Source organism: Lepidochelys kempii, chromosome 1, assembly GCF_965140265.1.
Source record: "Lepidochelys kempii isolate rLepKem1 chromosome 1, rLepKem1.hap2, whole genome shotgun sequence".
Classification (NCBI taxonomy): domain Eukaryota; kingdom Metazoa; phylum Chordata; order Testudines; family Cheloniidae; genus Lepidochelys; species Lepidochelys kempii.
Window position 1 is genome coordinate 105,890,424 of NC_133256.1, and position 23,664 is coordinate 105,914,087.

The window sequence follows — 23,664 nt, forward strand, 5'->3', positions numbered from 1 at the left end:
CACAAGACTGAGACCCCACAGACCTGAGCTTAGAGTGCAGTGTAGGCATATCCTGAGATGTCAGATAGCAAGGGAAAGTTTGAGCAGTTTGTTATATTTGGCTTATGGAGAATGTGCTATGTGTACTAATTCAGAGCTTTATTTAAAGAGCATTAGTGACTTAACATACCAATCTAATTATTCTTAAGGTTCTTATTCATTTTATGATTTTCTTTGAGCAAGGTATTTTATAGAAAAAGCACCCTCAAGGAAATCAAATCCACTGACTTCCAACTTTTTAATAGACAATTTTATTTCTATGAGAATATAGAGTAGAAATAAGCGATTAGTAATATATATGGATGTTAATTTTGTTCTATGATCACAAAGATAAATGTCCTTGGTGTGTGTGTGTTTATAAACACACACACACACACACACACCAAGGACATCTATCTTTGTGATCATAGAACAAAATTAACATCCATATTTGTTACTAGAGTCAATCACCAAAACCTAACTGAATATGGAGAAGTTGTCTACATGCCTTTCAGAAGCTGGCAATGTAGGACCAAATTCTCCTGGGGATTACCCAGTGCAGGGGACATTCCTAGGTAATTTTGCATCACACTCTTCCCAGCCCCTCTATCCCTATAGCCTAACATGTGTGTGCCACAGTTCAGGACAACTGCATGTGTATTTCCCTTCTGTGGTCCAGCAATCATTCTAGGTTTATGGGTCCCCAGCTGTTGCCTCTTTTGGGTGGAAACATGGCTCTTTCCCTTCTGACTGGGATATTTCCAGGCTGCACAGTTTCCTAATGACACTGTGAAATCCCCAGGAAAAGATGGGCTGCCTAAGCAGGTTTCTTTTGCCTTCTCTTCAGAGATGGTACACTGTGTAATTGCTACAAGTATAGGTTACCACACATCTCTTTTTAAGCAAGCACATTTTATCCTTAAGATGAAAACATTAAAAACAATAAAAGAAACTACACACATGCTAATAAACTTACCAGAGATCACCCCAATTCCAACATGGACTCTGGAAGGAGAGCAGTCCGTGAAAACCCTGCACAAGGGTATTCCTGTGGTTTCAAGTTCATAACGCCCTTTTGCAGAGAACAAGAATGCTCATCAGTTTATGAGACACATGTGTCCAATTTGGGCCTCTGAAGAGACCATGAATAGGCATTGAGACAGACAATGGCTTTCTGCTCTGGCACAGCTTCAAAAGGATGGACTCAGAGATGGGTCATTTGAATTCCACTCTCCAAGTATTTCTTGGGAAATCCACTTCAGACTTATTGTCCCCCCAAATTCCTTGAAGGTCCTAATTCTTCCCAGAGATTGCATTAGTCATGTCTCCTAGGCCTTGTCTACATTAAAAAGTTAAGTTGACCAGCTACATTGCTCAGGGGTGTGAAAAATCCACACCCCCTGAGCACTGTGGTTAACCCAACCTAACCCCCAGAACAGACAGAACTCGGCTGACAGAAGAATTCTTCCATCAACCTAGCCTCTCGAGGAGGCGGATTGCCTACACTGATGGGAGAACCCCTCCCTTCAGTGTAGACACTACCCATGCTGAAGTGTTACAGCAGTGCAGCTGCAGCTGTGCCACTGTAGAATTTCAAGTGTAGGTAAGCCCCTAGAGAACTTACATACAATTCATAATAACAAACAGTTGCATTTTTAATATAATAGACCCCAAAGGCACTAAATTTAATTCAATAAGGTATAACTGAATAAGGTTTGGGATATTACAGTATATTGTTATTTCTGTTACAGTGGGCTGGTCTACACTACAAGGGGGGATGGATCTAAGTTACGCAACTTCAGCTACATGAACAACATAGCTGAAGTCGACGTACTTAGATCTACTTACTGTGGCGTGTTGACTTGTGCTTCTCGTTAAGGTGGAGTAGTGGAGTCCACGCTAGAGTGATCGGCGGTTGATCTATCGTGTCTGTACTAGACACGATATATCAACTCCCGCTGGATTGGTCGCTGCCTATTGATCCAGCCGGTAGTGTAGACAAGCCCACTGTGGTGAAGGAAAGGGGAAGTGGTCATAGTTCCTTGGTGCTCCTGCAATCTTTGGCTGCCAGAATAGGTAGCTAGGTAGCCAGGAACAATTCAAATCAGTGATAAGGCTGCTTTAAATTGTTCTAGGCACCATAAAGCTATTTTTACACTTCATCTTCACCAGTCCTGCTTCAAGTGAAGCTTAACTGGACCAGAGAATCTGGGCCATGATTTTTATTAGGTAATTGGCATACAGTTTCTCTGAGGGAACCTTACCGATAACTCAAGAGTGATATTTGAAGCTTTATTATAATGCTGCCTCTAGCACCATAAGAGGTATCTTAGGGTTCCCCTTAATTGTTTTAGGAGCAGAATTCTTATTTTCAGAGATTTGTAACTGGACTTCCAGCTGTAAGAGTTAATTCAATCTGAACTAAAACTCAGTCAAAGCCTTAATTCAGGAATGCAGTTCTGTTTTACAAATTAAAAAAAAAGTTTGACCTTTTTAAGTTATAAGAATCACTTAATGGTTGTAGTCAGTTTGGGGTTTTTGTGTGTTTTGCTTTTCTCTAACTCAAAACCATTTAAACTTTTAGACAGATATTGCACATTAATGAACTATAATATGGACTTGTTTAATTTAACATATTTGAACAAACACATTGAAAGTAGCTGAAAAAGTCCCAGTAGAACAGTAATGTAGGAATCATTTTCAAGTGTGGGATTGTACGCTGGGCCCACAGCCTTGTTACATCCCTCCTATTCACAGTGAGACAGGCTGACAACACCAGTACCACCATGTAATGGAAGGGTGGCAAAAACTGAAACTGCTCTGCTCTTTGGTTCCACTCCCTACCTCAAACATTGATTTCCATCCTGGACTGGCCCAACATGTCCACATACCCTCTAGCTGCTTCTCTTTCTTTCATTGCTGGCCTTTCCCTTTCCCTGTCTCCTATATACTCTCACCATTGACTCTGCTCCCATGATCAATAATACTGTGCTAAATTGCTTATTACAGAGACCCTCAATGCTCCATCCTTCCCATATGTCATTCCAACCAAGAACCTTCCTCTGGGTCCTGTTCCAAGAGAACCTCTTATATTACATAACTCTGGGAGGCCCCGTAAATTAGACTTCGAGAGAGACTTCTTTTATCCAATTATACCCCAAGAACCTCCTCTCCAATATATTTAATCTTTTCTTGAGTGGCAGGAAGAAGTCCAGGCAAAAGAGAGAGGTAAGTGTGAAAACACACTAAATATTTTCATTAGAATTCCAGCACAGGGCAGCTAAATATTATTTGATTTAGGAGTCCCTACATGGCACCAGTCTAGAAGCTCCAAAATCTTTTAAAACGTCACTACATATGATTTTCAAAATAGATAAGGGCAGTTATAGGAAACTGAAAAATAATTCATGTGTTTTGAGATAGATGGTATTAACATACTACACCATAATTATTTCTTGAATGATGTATTCGGTTTATTTTCAGTTTCCTTGAAAATCTATTAGTTGACAATGAATGCAAGAAAATGTGATATCTGAAATGATCACAAAGACAAATGTAAGCTTTTTGTACAATAATTGGGTTTAAGTTTAAGGGGTTGGTAACAGTTATTAATTTGTGGCACCTTAGAGACTAACCAATTTATTTGAGCATGAGCTTTCGTGAGCTACAGCTCACTTCATCACTCATGAGCTCATGCTCAAATAAATTGGTTAGTCTCTAAGGTGCCACAAGTACTCCTTTTCTTTTTGCGAATACAGACTAACACGCCTGTTCCTCTGAAACCAGTTATTAATTTGTATTACAGAAAAGCCCAATCAGAACACAACCCCATTGTGTTGGATACTGTACACACATGCATATGGAAAATATATAACAAAAATGAACAAATCTTCAGAGATTTGTGGATGTGACATACCTGAAATAATTTAAAAAAATTCATGTGAATATTGCAAAGAATTGTCCTTACATTTTTGTATACAGCTAATTTTCATACAATCTTCATAAAGGCACAGCACAAGATTTTTGTAGGGTTGCTAGTATTCAACAGTGGTCTCATGTTACCTCTTCAAAGCCCTGCTTAGTGCTCAGAATTGATCCTATGGAAAAAGTTTCACCACCTCTTTCCCCCTTAGCGATAGGCCTGATTAGGAAACTCCCAGGTCCTTATAGTTTGGGAATGAAAAGATGGGCATAATACCTGGCCCCTCTGTAGGAACGCAAGGTGTGTGGGAAGGCTGCCTATGTTTTACCATCTTTCAGGTCTAACTACTGGACTTAATTTAGTAATATTATAACAGAAGAAAACAATTAGTATTTGAGGGACAGTTGATGCTGATTTGTGTGTGATGACTTCAGGCCCAGGAAGCTGATATTTCTAGGTATTAATGTATTCTTCTAAAGATCTTTCATCCTTGCTTTTTTTTAATTTAAGCAATTCATTGTATTACATAGAGTAGGAAATACTAAATTAAAATGCAACATGGAGTTGTAGGGAGATGCCATTTTTACTGGATTAACCAGAAAAATATGACAGGCCAGATTGTGAGCCTGTTACATTGCTGAGCAGTTACTGATTCTAGTGGGACTATTGTGTGAGTAACTGCTCACCAGTGAGTGAGAGAGAGAGAGAGACTCAAAAGTTACTTTGAACCAGTTTGTGTATGTGACTCACTCCCTTCATCTAGTCATAGCACACTTCACTGTACACTGAAAGGGATGGTATTGTTATTGTAGGAGTCAGTCACCAGGTGACACTGTTACATACAAATTCTTTTTCTGAATGTACAACCACTCTTCAGTCCTTGAAGGAATGCTTGTATTGTTAATTCTGTGATGTAGTTTCTTTTGGGAGAGCTATGAGTTTTGTCTTCGCATAACGGGAGTCAATTCTTCAGGTGGCACTCTTCCCTGTGCACATGGCATTAGTGTTTGAGATAAGAACCCTGAAAAAGGGGATTGCCTGGAAGCCATGTATAACCACTTTTGTCCCAGGGCTGATTTATATTTGTAGATCAAGTTACTCAAGGAATATACACAGATTCCTTTGTTCTTCTAGTATCTTCTCCAATGAGAAACTAACCTGTAAGTTCCCACCATCTGTTGCCACTTGGTAGTGGGATGGCAGGATAATACAAAGACTAACATACAGCAAGAATTGTGGGAGAATATTCTTTCCTTGATGTGGGGAAGTTAAACACATTAATTCTTCCTTTTGTCATGAATAAAATAACCCATCTAGTATTTTACCCTTATATCTTCTGATCTGCTCTCACAGCACATCAGTGAAGAACTAGTGCAGTGTGTGCCACTGCTGCCACTCTGTGACGTGTTTCTATTTGGTAGATTCTAGGCTCTCTGCCCAGTTCAAGTTATTTGTACTGCTACAATACATGAAACAAAAGATGTTTAAACACTTGACACTCACCCATAATTTTATACTTCAGCATTTGAAAAGCAAGCCTGAGACATGGGAGGAGATTAACATCAAGAGGCTGTTAATGTAAATATAGATGAACACACTATTGATAATAGCAATGTTCACAAACTGACTTTTTAGACATTCTCGGCAAGGTGTGAATGAAACTAAAACTTGAACATTTTGCAGAAACAAAATTTCACTCAGTTCATCAGCCCCTCCCCCAATTTAGGCTTAATTCTGTTGCTTCCAAACAGCCTGGCATTTAGGGATTGAGTGTGGAGCGGGAAGGGTCACTGGATCCATGCTTAAGAATTGGCTGGTTACCTCATTAAGGAGATGCAGAAAAGTTGCTATTCTGTCTCTATTCCAGCATGTGGGCTAATGGAGAGGCATCATTGTCTCTCACACGCAAGGTCCAGTTAACCCAATAAAGAGCCAGTCAGTTGGTTCTGGATATGGAAAACAACTGAACTGGAGATACTCTGTCAGTGCATGGTTGTACTGCTTTTTAATAGCTGCTTTGTGATGTTTTTGCGTTCTTCATCTTGTTCGCTCTAAAACACTAACAATTCAACATATTTGGCCAAAAAAGCATGTAAAACTGGTCTAAAAGACAGAAATTAACTACTATTAATTAGCAATCTTATTCACTTCCATAAAATCATAACTACCGTATAGAAAATAAGTCAAAACGTTGTTAATGAAAAACAGCTAATATATTTTACTTTCTGTATTACATTTGTGGTAACTTAATGTGCATGGCATGTGATTATGTAGACTGGTCTTGTGCCTTCCATCACCAGAAGCTAGTAAAATTGCACAACTTAAATGTATAACTAGCTTTTAAACATATTTTTATATTAAAGATGTAAATAATTTAAAAAAACCCTCTAATTGTAGGAGCATTTAAAATTGTTTTAGAAACAAGATGTCTTCAGTTTCATTTATTTATTCTTTCTAATTTGAAAAGCTCTTAATCTCTAGCTTTTTTTTTTTAAAAAAAAGCTAGCACTTGTAAATTTCAGCTGCTGGATATTAGCTAAATATTAACAAGTACCAGTTTGCACTCCCAGCTGCTGCTGTTGACACTGACTGCTGGCTACTGATACCTTTCCCGTCTCCATTTTCACAGAAATGAGGGCTGATGGGTGAAGATAAGGTAGGCCAGAGTTAGTAACGCTTATGCTCAAATAAATTGGTTAGTCTCTAAGGTGCCACAAGTACTCCTTTTCTTTTAACATAACCCACTTCTGTGGGATTGTGTGGCCAACTGGCCCACTGAAGAAGTGAGGCACCCAGGATAGTGGGACTCGGGCCCTACCTGCTTCTCTGAGTCCCAGCCCAGGCAGTGGTGGGGGTGACCAACATCAAGCTAGCGGGGATCCTCTCAAAACACACTGACTGGTTCCCCAGTTCACTCATCAGAGAAACATCCAAGTGCCCAGGACTGCTTCCTACTCTTTCTCTCTTGGTGCGGCTCCACGGTTCCCCCCGGGTCTCTGGGGTCCTCAAGTGGCATAGCTCCTGTGAGCACAGTCCCTTCTCTGGGCTCATCAGGCAGCCTGGAGTCCAGCTGGAGCTCTGTGTGCTGTGGTTCTGTAATCAGGCCCTGTAGCAAATCACTGGACAGAGTCTGCATCCTACCCCTTCAGCAGCCTGCCCAGACTGAGTTGGGTTGCTTCCTTTTATACTCTGCCTCCAGACTGAACATGTGCAGCAGAGTCAGAGGGATGGGGCTTCCTCAGCCTGCAAAGCGCAGTTAACCCTTTTGGCGCTGGTGTGTGGTAGGTACACCCGATCACAGCTGCTAAAACACTTATTCAACATATATAAAGTTCTACCAATCGCAAAAGATTGGACACATTACCCACCAAGTCAATGAATATTTCAGATCTTACCCAAATACACACTTACAGCCAATTCTTATTAACTAAATCTAATATTTATTAAACAAAGAAAAGAAAAAGAGAGTTGCTATGGGGTAAAGATCATTATACATACAGATATGAATAAAGTTCTTAGGTCAGTTTCATGGCAGAGATGGTGAGGTTGCTGATTTGTAAAAATCCTTCTAGAATCAATTTAAAAGGTTATAGTCCAATAGGTAGCCTATGTGCAGAGTTTGTTCAAATTCTTCCATGAGAAATTGCAGAGATAATCCAGAGTAGACCTGGAAACCTCAGTTTTGCAATTTAAACATTCCCTGATAAAGTTTAAGCAGTTCTGAGATAAAGCAGAATCAGGCCGACTTCCTTTATAGCGGAAGTTCAGCAGATAAGCCTTTTGTCATCAAATCACCCCAACAGGCCTTCTTTGGATGAAGAGTAGATAATGCACATTGTTGCTTTGAAGCTAATCTGTTTCCTAAGCTTAACACCAGTAACTAGTTGTATTTATTAGCAAAAGGCAATTAAACATTCAAACAATTCACATGTGGTTTACTACAACTTTCAAAGAGAAATGAAGACAATAACATTATTACACCACAAGTTCTAACTAAATGTTAATAACCCCTTTTGATCTCTGAATTGCTAGAATATAGTAATGAAACATTATAGATAGGAACAGAATTTTAGCATTTACAAAATAATTAAATCACATTGTTAAACTTTTAACAAGATATAGGTAAACACAGACAAACACTATTAGTATTTATTCTTAATTCTCTAACAATACAGGCCTACATTTCCAGAACTCTAATCTATTTAACATGGCTTTGCTAAGTATCTACAAGGAATGGTCCTGTTTACCATTTCAATACTCTACTAATATGTCCTTTAAGGTTGCCTTTGGGTCATGCAGCTTGCTGGTTGCTTACCCTCGCTGGCTCAACATCACAAATGTTTTCACTTAAGTAGTTTTCAGGTGACTGTTGTAATGAGTGAAAACTGGGACATATATTAAGATAAAGCATATATTATAAATCAGTAATAATGCTGAGTGTTGTAAATGGTTAAATTTTATTAAATATATTGTTTGCTAAATGTGCTTTACAATGTTCTCCAATACTGGCACAGGAAGTGAGCTTGTGACCTGGGACTTTGTTTTGATGGAGAGTTTGGGACTTTTTTAAAGAGGTACCTCTGCCATCTCAGCCATGAGGGTTTTAAACTATTTGTTATATAGACTAGTCCTTAATAGTACTGAGCAGCTTTTGATCTTCCTCCTTAAGGATCAGTTTATGCTGCAAATAAAATAGTGTCAAGGGCCTGTTTGCATATAGCTGTGCCTGGACCTGGATAAAACACATTCTGATCTTGAAATGTAGATGAGACCTAACTATGTTTTAATCACATCTACAAAGCAAGCAAAAGCCACAGACCCAAATAAATTGAAAATGTCCAAACGCTTTAGCCTGGATGAGGGACACAGTTGTATTTTCAGCTTTTGAATGGGCCCTGAGAATGCTTTGAGAATTTAATATTACAAAAACAGAATCAATCAAAAGATGAGGCTTTTTTTGTGCTACCCAGGAGTCTGGGATAAACTCGACAGTGGACAGTTTATCTTTGACGGAAAAACTACTTTAGGAAATCTACTCTTTGGGATCTTACCTTCTCTCCTTAGAGGTCTTCCTATGAAATCTTATTGTTATTTTGGCTTCTGGAGTCAATGTTGCTGCCATAATAATGCAGAGCAGCTTCATGTGTATCTGATCTTTAGGTGCCGTAAACTGAGTGTGATGACATTCTCTGATGCTGCTTTGGTAGCTGAGTTGTTTAAGATACTGTTTCAAAATAGTCTCACCAGTGTATTTTATGAAGTTTGAGCACTGTTGTTGAGATCCTGCTTGTTCAGGTTAGTATACGCTGGAGGATGTTGGAGAATAATTTTCTATGTGTTCATTTAGTTTTGTTGAAAACTATGACATCAACAGAGGTTTCTCACCTGATTCTCAAGGCCTCAGTAATGGTATGGTTCTGTTTTTCTTGTCATTAGATTACATTAAATTTCCTTCCCTGGGATGTTCAAAAGGAATGGAATACTTTAAAAGGGGCATAAGTGCATCCAAGATTATTTTTTCTCCATTGTTTATACCTGCTGCTAAGGGTAATTAAACTTCCTTTTTAAAATTGGTTTTAAAGGAATTGGAGAAATCAAATTAACTGGTCAGAAATTACCCTTCAAATTCATATGCTCAGCTCATTACATGGTTAAACAATTGATTCAATAGAGTTTTACTTTTTAATAAAATATTTAAAACAATGAATGGTAATTTATTTGTGAACTGTAGATCAGCTACATTGCTGGAAGATTGTGATTAAGGTATATTGCTAAATTCACTTAACCACACATAGTTTAATGCACTGCAACTGCATCATATTTAAAACTGAATGCAGACTATTTTTGGCCTTCACATTGCAATAGCAATATTTATAACATTTCCATGAAGAATGTGTTCCTGTGAAAACCACACTCTTCTCTTCTCAAATGGAGATCTGGGGATAGATTGTGGTATGAAGGGGGAGAAAATGGAGAACACAATGTGCCCTGTACAGAAATCAGCAGTAATCTTTGTTCTCCATAAGAGCAAGCACAAAGTCCAGTGGTGACACTTGATAAATGAGGCTATTATCCCATCCTTCCCACTAATCAGTAGATCTGAGCCAATACAGGGAATGCACATTGCATCCTCTCAAAGGCTGAAGCATTTACTCGGGCTGCATGTGCTCCCCCAGTTCTCCTGGGCTTACAAAGACTCTAGCAGCTACAACTGTGATAATATAGATACATATCCATCAACCCCTGACTGGGAATTAAAGCCACAGTAGATGCCATAATAGATCATCAAGTCAGGTAACCTGTCTCTGACATTGATCAGTACCAGGTGCTTCAGAGGAACCTGGGAGCCCCCCGTAATGTTCAATTAGGCACTAATATGTGCTGGGGAGAAGTTTCTTCCTTGTCCTAGGTGGTGGGGGGGTTCTTGAATCTCAATTGCAGAGTACTCTTTTGACAAACTGGAGACTCTTATGCTTAATCCAATTAACACCTTTTCCCCATAGGTTCTTCCCTACTTGTTAGTGCACTCCAGACACGTAAGAGGGCACTTCACATATGCTGTGTTAGCCCATACATATACTCAAAGCATTACACTGGGTATATTGTCAAGCACACAACTCTCCAAATACAATAAAATCTGTCCACACATGCACTTAAACAATTTGGCATTGCTTGTCAAGCTTATTAACTCATTAAATAGCATTTAATAGAGTACCCACAATCTAATTAATTTATACAGTGCATTTATGACTTGTTTAATGAATTTATGCATTAAAACTATTCGGAGCTCCTCAGTGAGTTTAACCCATTTTACACCTTTTCTATATATTTTGTTTGGTTAAATAATGTTTCTTCAGGCTGTCCACATTCATTTCCATTGGCTGCAGTGAGTCACCTTTTGCTTAAAGCATGCCTCGCTAAATGTAGGTTTCCCTTACCATGGAGTTCATCATTTAATATCACACAGTTTCTGTGGCTGTTTCTGCTTTTTAAGGTGGAACTTGGAACTGGGTACATTGGAGAAAATGTATCCGTAATGTAACTCCATTGCCTTCCTTGGTTTCACTCCAAGGATGAACTGGTTTATTGTTTTCTCTAGTGATTTGTAGTTGGTTGCCACGATGTTGCTGCTACAAGTGAACTGAAGCTCCAGGAACTGAATAGCATAGTATGGTGTTTACTGCCAAATATATTGGTGAAGAAATATTTCCTAATGTATAGACAGACGAGTGAAAGCAGACACTGCTGTATTAAATATTGTTGTGAATTTTCCTCATGATCCACAACAATTTGGAAAACACAAAATTAAAGTAAATGTGTCTTTTTCTTTTGCTGGCTTTTAAAGGCGTAATGCTAAAAGCACTGAAACCATACCAGAAGCCAAGAATTAATTATAGCTGATTATTTAAAAGAAAAGCTTCAATATTTCTTCTTATGTAAACAGAACTGACACACTGCATTCAAATGGAAAATAGGTTTATTCCAAGAATTTGGAGAAAAGCAACATTAAATGTATTTCATGTATGTAATGCCTTAGCAAAAATGATTTCAGACAAATCTATTGATTGGCAAAATGAGCTGCCAAATTGCTACATTCTGAGCTGAGATTTACATGAACAAACTCTAAACTGGAACCATGTATGGGTAGGAAGAAGTAGCTGTAATCTCTGGTTATAAAGATATCTGAACTGGAATACTTTTATACCTTCCAGGGCATGCAAGTTTAATACACCTGTACTCAAATATCCCTCAAAAGGGGCACATTTCTCCTGCATATTAATTATTCACATATTCTCCTGAAAAATGTTAGTTTGTTATATTTCATGAGTTGCAAAATATTTCATGAACCTTTCTGAATAAACACACAGGAACTTCCTCAGCTATATAGTCCAAGGGGAAATCTCTGCCAATTTATGTTCTTTTACATATTTTTCAACTATCTTGGAGATCTAAAAGTAATATCTAGCCTTTGAGGGACAGCTTGTGGATTTTGACTCCCTCTAAAATGTTGTCCATGAATGAATACATAAATTAAATTACACTAATCAATATATGTTGTTTTTTAGATGCACTCTTATATACTTAATATTATTTTAAGTATCTTCTTAACAAAATAAAATATTTATTTAGTGTCATCCAAACATAAGGAAGTTGCTGTTAGAAAGTGAACATTTACTCTTCTTTACCTTTCAGGATATTTGAGACACATTGGTTATTTCCTATTCTAATTACAGAGAAGAAAACTGCAGAATCTTGATTAACTCTGTCTGTGGTAATTGTGGTTAAATGTTGCCTTCTTAACGACAACCACTGCTAGGAACGCTTTAACTCTACATTAAAAAAGTGTTGAATTAACCTTTGGATAATTTAGTAACATGACTAATTCACTACAATCAAAGTACAACTAAATGGAAGTTGCTTCCAAAAATTTAAAAGTAGGCTGCAGCATTTCATTGTGTATAGCAAGCCTCTCCAATAAAGTGAAAAACGTAGCATATTCTGGTGCATGGATTGAACAATTTCAGAATGTAGATGTTCACTACTTGACAAATGACCTGTTTTAGCCAGAAAACCACCTTGTGCTATGTAATACATTTCATAGCAGAGAAAGTGTCACTTCTGTGACTGATTCTGCTAACCCACAAGTCCAACCAACCTTCAGCCTGTTTCCCGCTGTCTCTTTACAGCTCCCAACATACTTCTTTTTACTGAACCTTTCAGCTAATGCAGTCTTTAACAGATGGAGCAGCACACCAGTGCAGGGATTTAACCCATTCATTCTCAGGCTGGTTGCCAGATAAACACAGTTTGTAACAGCCTTCCAGAATTGGAGTAAAATAGCCAGATTATCAACTGATTACGTTAGTTTAGCTCCATTTAAATTAATGGGGCTACATCTATTTATGGCATCTGGAAAATGCCTAGGAAGTATACTTACCATAATGGTATTTATTTTGAATCCCAGTTTCTCTCAAGTTCTCCAGCCAAAAATGAAAAAAAAATCACCTTTAAAGAAATATACAGAATTTAGGAAAATGTGTTCTTGTGGTCGGTTTCCAACATCTGATTGGACTGTAACCATGAGTCCTGTAAATCCCCATGTGTATGCAGAATGGCTGCATTCCACAGGTGCAGGTTTTGGACAGTTAAAATGATTCATATTTTTTCTTAAATCTCCTGTGCCCACACAGAATCCAGAGCCAATGCACTGAATGAGGAATGTGTTGATGATGCTCTTGAGATGCACCCGCCCCCGTGACATTTTGAGACAGTAAAAGAGGACAGCCATCTTAGCGACTTATGAAAATAGATTGTCAAAGGACAAAATATTCTTTGAAAAGAAACAGATGAGGAGGAGGGACTTCTGCAGCTGACATGTTTGACTGCATCAGAAAATCATATAGTTGGAGATATAAGAGGTAGCATTTGGGCCTATGGTGATAGTGGGCACGAAATTTCACTCTCAAAAATGGAGGCAGAGAGAGGCCACATTAAATATCAGCACCTTACTGTAGACATACTGGGCCCAATTCTCTTCTTATTCATGAGAGTGCAAATCAGGAGTAACTCTACTGAAGTCAACTAAATCACATCTGTCTAAAAATGGAATAAGGAAGTGAAGAATCATGCCAGCTCTCCATTTGGCCTCTGTGTTTTTAACAGTTCAACACTTTTTTCATTTCTTCCTATACATATTTAAAAGAATATAAAACAGCACAATTCTCATTAAGGATCCATGATACTGATAAATATATTTGAAGGAGGTGCTTTTGATATTTGTTACCTCTGGGAAGAACCTCATAGATTCACTTCTGATTAGCTATCTATCTGCTTAGATAGCCTCCATCACCATAGTAGGTGAGCAGCTCACAATCTTTTACTGTATTTCTTTCTATTATTTATAATTACTAGTGAAATATTTCAGGTCTGATCCAGCAGTTCTGAGAAAGACGACAAAACTCCCATAGAAGTGGATGGGAGTTTAGCCTGCGTAATGAAATCCAGGTTGGACCTCAATTTCATAATCATTTAGTGTTTTTTTTAAAAATCAGGATTACTCCTTGTCCAGTTCTGAACAAAAGTGAACTGGTTTTCATCTGCACATCCTAGGCCTCTGAATTTGTATTCCTAAATCATTAGGATGTGCTTACATATAAAACACTGTGGCTGTTACTTCAATTGCATGACAGGTATTGCTGTAAATCTCCAAAAGGGAAATTCATTCTCTACATGCCAAATATTGTCAGCGTCTTCTCTGAGGGAAGTGTTCTTCCCAGTGGTACTCGCTCTCTGGTTCTTGAAAGAACAAGTGGTTACCTTGGATCCCATACTTGAAAGAAAATAGGACTATACTGTCACAACATTATTGAGGTGTTGTGACACATCACAGATAGGGGACCCACAGTAGTAATACAAAATAAATGCTAGTACGCAACATGAAAAAATTAGGAGCACATACTGTACTAGATTTGTTAGGTTGCCTCACTGAAATTTCTTAGATAAACACGCTTTCCCATATTGTATACGCTGCAAGAGCCTAAAAGAAATGGAGATCACTGGAAAGGAAGAAGATAAGAATGGCTAAAGAAATACCCCTGCTTTTCCTTAGCCTTTGATCACATTGTGTAGCGCTATATATAACAGTGAATCAGAGATCCAATCCTTATTATCTTGTTTTCTCCTGCATCAATTCCTGTGTGAAAATGATTAATGGAAGATTGAAAGCAGACATTATACATTTGTTGGTCCTACATGAAACCAGAGCAACCATTTGCAATTTGATAATATATATTCTTGTAGATGGCATAAGTGATGTCAAAATAATGAATGAAATACTGTAGCTAGAAAGGAATATTAGGGTGGTTACTGTATGTGTAAATGATTATTCTTAAATTGAAAAACAGGTTTATGAATGGTGTGTTTACGAAGAAAGCACTAATCTGGGATTCTGTTACCATATTTAATAAGTCAACCATTAACGATCCATGTAGCTCAGCTATCAAAATAAGTGACCATCAATTTTTTTGGTCACATCTAGGGAAAGGTGATTGCAGACCTCAGAATGCTAATTCAGAAACCTAAATCAATAGTTCATTTTGTCTTTTTCCACTGTTAATTTTAGTAGATAGAAATGTTTACATGTTTCTGGCCTTGGTCATGATTTAAGTTCCATATATATATATATATATATATATATATATATATATATATATATATATATATATATATATATATATATATATATATATTATTTGCCAGGGAAACAGCCCATGCAAGTATACAGTAACTTAACAGGACAGTTTTTCCAAGGAAATAGACTGCTCAGAATAGGACATGTTGACTCACAAGTAATTAAATATGTGATATATATATATATTATACAATAAAAGCCTGGTGATAGGTGAACTGATGGACTAGCAGCAAAATTTCCTGAGGAGAAGGGCTTATGTAGTAGTGGGAGATCAGCTGGCTGCCTCCAATTTATGTGAATGAAAGCCATCCCTGCAGACATACATTTGAGAACAGAAGTACTGGACGGTGGCAATCACAATAGAAGGCACAAGTGCCTTGAGTGTGCTGTGACCTTGTGTTCAGACATATGTAGTAACATAGTGGCCAGTGCAAATGGCAGAAATATAGACGGGAAACCCAATGGGAAGTTTGAATGATTTGTCTTTGATTGCCTCTCTTTTGTCATGTCATTAATAGTATTCTGAGGAAACTGAACAATAAATGCTCACTTTGGATTAACATAATGGTTGAGTAGTGCAAAATGTTGATGTCATGATGGAGTTTTGGGGTGCAGAAAGACTTTGCATATCAATATGCTGCTTTACTTGTATGGATAAGGTTACTAATGTTAATGTAGATAGTAGTGATTTAGTGTAAAAGCTGCTGTCATACAGAACTAATCACAAGATCTGCAGAACAGGCAAAATGCTGCATTGTAAAAACGTTTTTAAAAATGCAATCCTTCATATTTTAGGTACAGTTGGTACATTTTTAAGGATCGCTGATATAATGGAAAGTGCATATAAAATATTGCACGGTGGCTCTAGGACATTCACTATGTTGTTTGAAGCCCTGTGCAGGAAGCCCTACAGCTACCCACTTCACCAAGCAAGTGGAGGCCTCAAGTTCATCATGGTACTGTCCAAACCGTGGGGCTGCTGTGTGTAGGGCTGGTTCCTAGTTATTAGTTAGAGCAGTCTGAGGGCAGCTCTGAAGGCCTTCCAGTTAAATGTGACTGGGAATCAGCATAATGTGGGGAGTTCCAGCCCTATCCCCATTCCCTCTGGCCATGATCCCTATCTCTGTAAGTGGCAAGAGAGTAGCAAAGAAACCTGTAAGCAGGCTCAATGACTGTGGAGGATCCCCCATGCACAGAAGTGATCACTCTGGGCCAGAAATCTTTGCCCCATCGTCAGAACCACTTAGCACAGTGGTGCAAAGTGGCTACTGCATGTCAAGATCTGGTCCTGGGTGTTCTACAACTTACTCAGATGTCATCTCTGTTTTGTGCTGTGACATCAATGCAAATATTTAAAGACATTTGTTTTAATATATGCAGAGTCTTTTTTGTATGTGTTAGGTTACCCTGTAGACTATACATTTTTATTCTCTGTTCTTCTTGATATTACTAGGGATCTCACACGGTAATGAGCACCTTAGAAATATTTATCATCATCATCAGTATGGCAAACAGTGCTTGGGAAAAGATAAGCAGTCACCTTGCTTATTCAGCTTTCCATTATATTAAAGAATTCACACCCTTAGGGCTATAGTCTTATCTTCCTATGCAGGACTGTGTATCTTCAAATATCCATGCCTGGATACGAGACTATACCCTTGGGTATGGCACTTAAAACTTAGCACATGTGCCAGTCACGTCCATGCTCATGATGCATTGAGGTATCCAATTCTACAAAACCCAGGTAGCAGTCTGAGCAAGTAGGCTGTGCATTGTTTATTTTACAGTATAACAGACTGTAACAGTGAACAGGGAAATACTTGGTATGTGATATTTTCAAACATTATTTTTACCATACTGTTATTCTGAGTGTTGGCTACCTCAGCTGAGCATACTGAATTTTCAATGCATTGTCATCCAAAATAGCTTATAAATATTTGATGGTGCCTGGGCTGGTAAGGTGGAAGAAATTATTAAAGCACTACATGCTGTCATGTTGTGCCTCCTGTGTAATACGACACCTGTGCTCCTGTGAGATGAAAACTGCTGTATGTAGCAGCATCAGTTCAAATCCTTACTGTAGGGATGCTGCACCAGTGCGAACCAGGGGAAATTGCACCAGGACAAGGCAGTGTTTATATTAGTGCAAAGTGTCTGTATTAGGGCCCGGTCAACACTGGGAAAATAGATTGTGTTAGAAAATGGCTTAATGCAGTGTTAACATGACTTTCCACCTAGTGTAACATAACTTAAAACCTATTACCAAGTCATGGTTGACCCCTAATTTTAAATATGATCTATTTCTGAGTGTAGACTTGCACTAGGGGTTTGTGCGAGTGCAGCTCACATCAGTGGAGCTGTGCTGGTGGCTAAAAATCCCAGTGTAGACAAGGCCTTAGAAAGCAGATTAGTAGGTCCTGGCAGGGAGTCAGACTTTGGCCATCCTGTGGCCAGAGCAAGGGAGTAAAGGATGCATGGTGCCTCTTGACTCTCTTGCACAGTGTGCCATACACAACTTCTTGAAGACAGGGGGAGCCGGTATCTCAGAGCTGCTCCATCCCCCCTCATGCATGAGAAGTGAGAGAGGTCAGGAGAAGGAGGTGGAGTTTGGATTTAATGCCCCTCTTCCCCACCCCCAAACACACCCAGTGGTGTAGTTATGCCAGTAAGCGGAGTGTATAAATTGCAGTGGTATAGACCTGTGGCAGTGTATTATCTTACTAGAGCAGCAGGGAGACCAGGAGGGAATTAACACCAGGATGACAGCTCCAGGGGTAGCTCAACAATGTTTCCTCTTGCTGTGGGCTAGATCACAAACTGTTGATCTTACCCTGTGTTAGAATTTGGTACAGTGTTAAAGAACCCAAGTATCTGATTTCACTTGGAAGTATCCCATGTCATTTGGAAGATGGTTTGTTTTTACCATGCAATGCTGTGCCTTGGCATCCTTAATTATTATTTCCCAATCCGTTTTTTCTCCACCATAAGTATTCGTAGTGGAGTTAACACCAGCCATGGGGATAGTTAGATTTGCGTAGGCATTTGCATTCCAAGATTTGTGGCATGGCCAGAAGTGGGGTATTTTTTTTTGCTCAATTTTTCAAAAAAATTTTGAGAGTGAGGAGAGTGAAAATAACTTTTGCATTTTCTTACTAGCTCCAGCAGCCCCAAAATGTCTGAGCTTGGAAAGCTGGAATTTGGAGAGGAAAACAGCCCTTAGGAAGAAAATGCAATAAGGAACATTGCCTCATTCTCTGCACAGAACCTGCATCCAACAGTGTGCAAGCAGCCTTGCTTCATATCACACTGGATCCTGAAAAAGAAAAGGAGTACTTGTGGCACCTTAGAGACTAACCAATTTATTTGAGCATAAGCTTTTGTGAGCTACAGCTCACTTCATCGGATGCATGACAGTATGCATCCGATGAAGTGAGCTGCAGCTCATGAAAGCCTTTTCTTTTTGCGAATACAGACTAACACGGCTGTTATTCTGGATCCTGAAAGATACCGAGCACTTTCAGCTCCTTGTACTAGGAAGTGATCCTGGTCCATAACTAGGTGCTACAGCAATGTAACTAATAATGGTATTCAGCACCTTGCAGGATTGGGCCCTCACTTTGCACTTTACCCGTATGTGTGTGTAGTCAGTGAGGCAGGACTACTTACAATTTCTTGGCTTGATGCTGCTTTGCAGTAACTGTACAGACTTGCCACACTGGAAACATATGGAAAACAATTAAGTTTCCAACATCCATTCTGGGTTTACCTTGGATCTTTGTGTTAAATACTCCAGTAGACTATGATCTCTGGAAGAAACCTAGTTTGATTTTTGTCCTATTAACTTAAAACAATTATTCCTCTTTCACAAATCCTAGCATAAATAGGCTGTGGGCAGAGCTTCTTTAGAAACAGACCTTTCGTTAGCAGGAGCAGAGAAACTTTGCCTTGACCTCTGACTGAAATAAAAAACATCATTGGGTAAAGGTATTACTATGCTTTCACATATTATATCTTTTATAGAGCATCTTGGTAGATCTCAAGTCATAGTTTTAACCTGGAAAAAGAAGTTGAGGACAATGTTGGACTCATTGAAGTCAGTGGTAAAACTCCCATTAATTTCAGCAGCACCAGGATTTCACCTATTGTCTCTCTAATCTCTGAAGATGGTTGGAATACAATTCATAAGATATTTGTTTGATTATCTTACATAATAACCTGACATGAAAACTTCTACAGAACATATCTTTCCCCCAAATCTGATATAGCGTAGGTAATTTATGCTTGAGGGGATATACGACTGGAAATTTTAATCACATGTTTTGACATTGTCCTTTAAGTTTTTCTAGGAACAAGCGTCTTTCATGGTTTCAGATGCTCTGTTTAAGTAATTCTGTGCTTGCATAATTTAAAATTTATGACAATTCCAACTGGACTCAGAATCAGTGTTTTCTTCAGTTACTGCTTGTTGCCTAACATTTTCTTATCACATTGCAGTGGGAGTCTTGCACATCAGTATATATAGACAATGGCTTGTAAAGGCTATGTAGAACTTCTCCACAATGGGGGAAAAAAAATCAACTATCTACCCAAGATATTTGTCTATGTAGTTACCTTTGTAAACTGTACTGAAATAACAGAATATTTTCCTGAAAACCCAAAGTTCTTCAGTTTCCCCACATTAACATTTCTTATTTGATTTCTAATATTTCTGTTATAATGGAAATACCCATATAAAATTGTAACACATATTCATTCCCTGGAGCCTGTGGACAGTTTATTTGTAAACCTTCATGGTATTTTATTTGGTTTCCTGAATCAATGAAATTAAGATTTGGTTTGTCGAGTTTGGAAAATAATATTAAAATCAGGGTATGGGCTGAACAGGGAAGTTTAGCCAATGAAAAATCATCCACAATCCAATGTCTGATAAGGAGGTTTAGATAATGACCAGCTGAGAGAGTTGCCTTGGTAACCCACTGCCTTCAAATCAAAAGTCTTGTGGATAGTTTTAAAAATGAAAACCAAAAGAAGTTGGATAAATGCTTAGTGTGTAAATTAACATCACCACTATTAAGCAGCCAATAGTAATTGCAGATAAATCAGTCCCCTACTCATCAAATTCCAGCACAAGTTCTTTTGATGCACCAAGTGGCCAGTAAACAACTGCTTCCCTGAAGCTTGTTTCTGCTCCCATTAAAGTCAATGAGGATTTTGTCACTTCACTGGAAGTAGTATTTAGCTCTAATGAAAGAAAAGGTAGAAGCCACATGGGACTGTTAAATAAGAAGCTAGATCATCCCCTTGTCTTCTGTAAATTGAGTGAACCGAGACCTAGTTGATCTGATCCAGAGGCTGGATGCAGAAGGGAGAATTTTCCTTTTCTTTTCTCATATCCTGAAGGAGCCTCCTGTGGTTGCACCACAAGGATCTGCCACTTATGGGGCCTAGCTCAAAGCCATCTTTTGTAGCATATTTATTTCTTCCACTCATGTCTTTGAACACCTGTGGGAATCCTGCATAAGATCAAACTTAATAGTACAGCATTACCTCACAGTGTCCCACATCACGTGGCAAAAGCCCTTCTAAAGGGCAGTTTCAGAGGCAGCTACCATTAGGGAGGCATTGGAAGTTGTAGCAATCTGCATGGAAGTTGGAGGGAGGAACACAGGGTGCAGGTACATGAAACAGCTGCATGACTCCTGGAAAATCCATTCTACTACTCTGTAGGATGGGGCAACAAGAAGCAGTGCAGATATAGGGCTTCCGTGTGGATGTCTCTGACTTCCATAGAAGTCCAGCAACTCAGGGCTTGTCTACATTTGCAGTGATATCTGGAGTATGTGTGGCTACGCCCAGTAGTGAAAGGCTCTGGCAACTCCCTGCTGCTGAAGCCTTTCCATGTGGTGGAGAAAGGTTCTGGCAGCTCACTGCAGCAGGGAAAGACTTCAGCAGGGTGGAGCTGCCCCCCTTCTCTATGTCTGTAGTTATTTATCTCCGCCCCCCCAGTAGTGCTACACAAGTACATATACCACCACCCAGCTCTGAAGGCAGAGCGGAGAGCGGCAGCTGCTGGCCAGGTGCCCAGCTCTGAAGGCAGAGCCACCACCAGCAGCAGAGCAGAAGCAAGGGAGGCCTGGTATGGCATTGCCACCCTTACTTCTCCACTGCTGCTGGTGGTGGCACTGCCCTCAGAGCTGGGCGCTCAGCCAGCAGCCACCACTCTCCTAAAGCTTCTCACACCCTCTGCCCCCCACGCCCGACTCCCCAAATACATGCCCCACAGTTTGAGAACCTCTGGTGTAGAGTATATAGCCTAAGGTTCGGACATGTGTGTACTCTACTGACAAAGGAGGGCATCACTGTCTGCACTGCTATTCAATCTGTGCTAAGGGGCGTGCAGTGTAGGTGCTCTACACTCCGCTGCAAGTGTTGGGGTAGCTTCAGAAGTTAGAGGACTGACTTTTTCACAGGAAAGACACTTCTCTATGCCCTTGCATTGCCTAATTCAGAAGAAACTTCTACACTGGGAACTGCTGCTGCTGTTGTGTAAGGATGTGGAGGGTGGCCTCAGAGGTCAAAAAGGTCATCCTCCTTATTGGAAGGTGCGGCAATGGGTTACAGGGATGAGTGGGGTGTGGTGGTCTGTGGCTAAGAGCAGGGTCTGGTTTCTGCTGTTGGAGTTATGTCAAATATAAATAAAATAATGTAATAAATTAAGAGGGTCTTTTGCCTTAATATAAAGAGCACCATAACTTTCTGAGTGGGAACTCCTCGGAATTTCCTTTCCCTTATCTGAGAGAGTTTGTTAGTTAGAAGGACGGAGATAAGTTACAATTCAAGGTCAACAATAGGTAACAAATACCTTCACTGCATCAGAAAATCTAGAGGAGACGAAGGAAAAGAATAATCCCTTTGTATTAACACCACAGAAATAAGATATGTGAGCTGACGAGCAAGTCTCAATCACTGCACAATGGTAGATGTATTGTGTTTCTTGGTCATACACATGTATTGGCTTATCTTTTTGGAGCCTGACGTTTCAGTCAAAATGAATAGTCTGATTCTGTAACTGCTCAGCATGAAGATCTTGCATTTATCAATCTAATCAATTTTAGGTATTTATATGCACCAGCTGAGGCATGGATCAATGAAATCCCACTGTCATAACAAAAATTGTGCTGTGTGATGGACGTTGTGCTGCCATTATAGCACACAGAGATGCAACCAGAGTATTATGAGGGTTTTGTTTGTTTTTAACATAAGGATGTATCAAACCTTAAGTTATGACAGAGAATAAATGAGGGTGTTGTTTACAGTAGAAATAAATTAGCTGAACAAAGTGTGAATTAATAAACAATTCATACATTGTCTCTTTTCTGAAAAATATTTATGTATATTCACTTTGTGGTGAGGGTGATAAGTTTTGAAGCAGGGAATTACATTGCATTAATTTGACTGCTTGAGACTTTTATCAGCCCCTCAGATCACTAAATTTCTCCTTCATGTTTCATTATTAATTCCTAGAGAGTGTTCATTATTCACTTTGTGTAGTTTGACAGCATTCTGGTTGCACAGTCTTTCAGCTTTGGCTGCCTAACTATATAAGCTATAAGAAGGAATTGTATAACAGAAGTAGCAATGTGTACATTTCCTGAAAGTGATTTTAAAGAAAATTATGCTATCAAAATACATTAAAAATAAAATGTAAAGCATTTCCAAAACACAAACAATAAACACATTTTTCTTTCATAAATGACTAAATGTGTTTTCTGGGATAAAATTGAATGAATTAATAGGAAAAAATAAAGGTCTGGATTCTTCCACCCTTACTCATATTGGGTATTTCATTCACAAGTAAACCCATTGCCTTCAAGGGGATTACTCACAGACTAAGATGCACTTCGTGTGACAGGCTGGTAGATGAGTGGGGGGCGGTGGGGGGTGGAGAGGAGGGGTTGCTTGCTCTCAGTTGCACACTCTGCCCATAGATCTCAGATGAAACCACTGTCAGTAAGTAGTCTTTTCATTCTAGTAAAATATAAATTGTTGTGCAGTGGAGTATACAGATAAAATTATTCTGATGTAATGTTGTAGCACCTGATCCTGGAAATTGCTGAGCTTCTACACAGAGATGCTGAGAACCTTTCAACCCATCGGGGTTAATGGCAGCTGAGATGCTGTGTATCTCCAAGAGGACAATCAAAGCCCTGCAGCATAGGACCCATAATCCCCTATTTTTCAAATCATGTGACTTCAGCAAGTTGTGCTATAGCAAAGTTAACATTGACATTTTGGACTTAGCAAGGTAATAGTTCTGTCAAATCCAAAGCACAAATCAAAATGGGTATTGTTGTATTTGATAATTGACAGTATTAAGTAGGCCTCTTTGCTAGATTTACAAAGAATGAAGCTGTAGGGAAACCAGTGATAATACACGCCAAAGATCCTATTTCTTTTATGTTTCATTGTGTTTTTGAATCCTCTGTACAAATGCTTTTAGAGAAAATTATGCCTGATAATGGTAGTTATTCTT

General features: G+C 39.0%; 1 protein-coding gene across 5 annotated transcripts in view; it reads left to right on the forward strand.

Annotated features, from left to right (window-relative positions):
- Window positions 1–23,664, forward strand: part of MYO16 (myosin XVI) — a 607,668-nt gene that overhangs the window by 14,107 nt on the left and 569,897 nt on the right. The window lies entirely within an intron of this gene.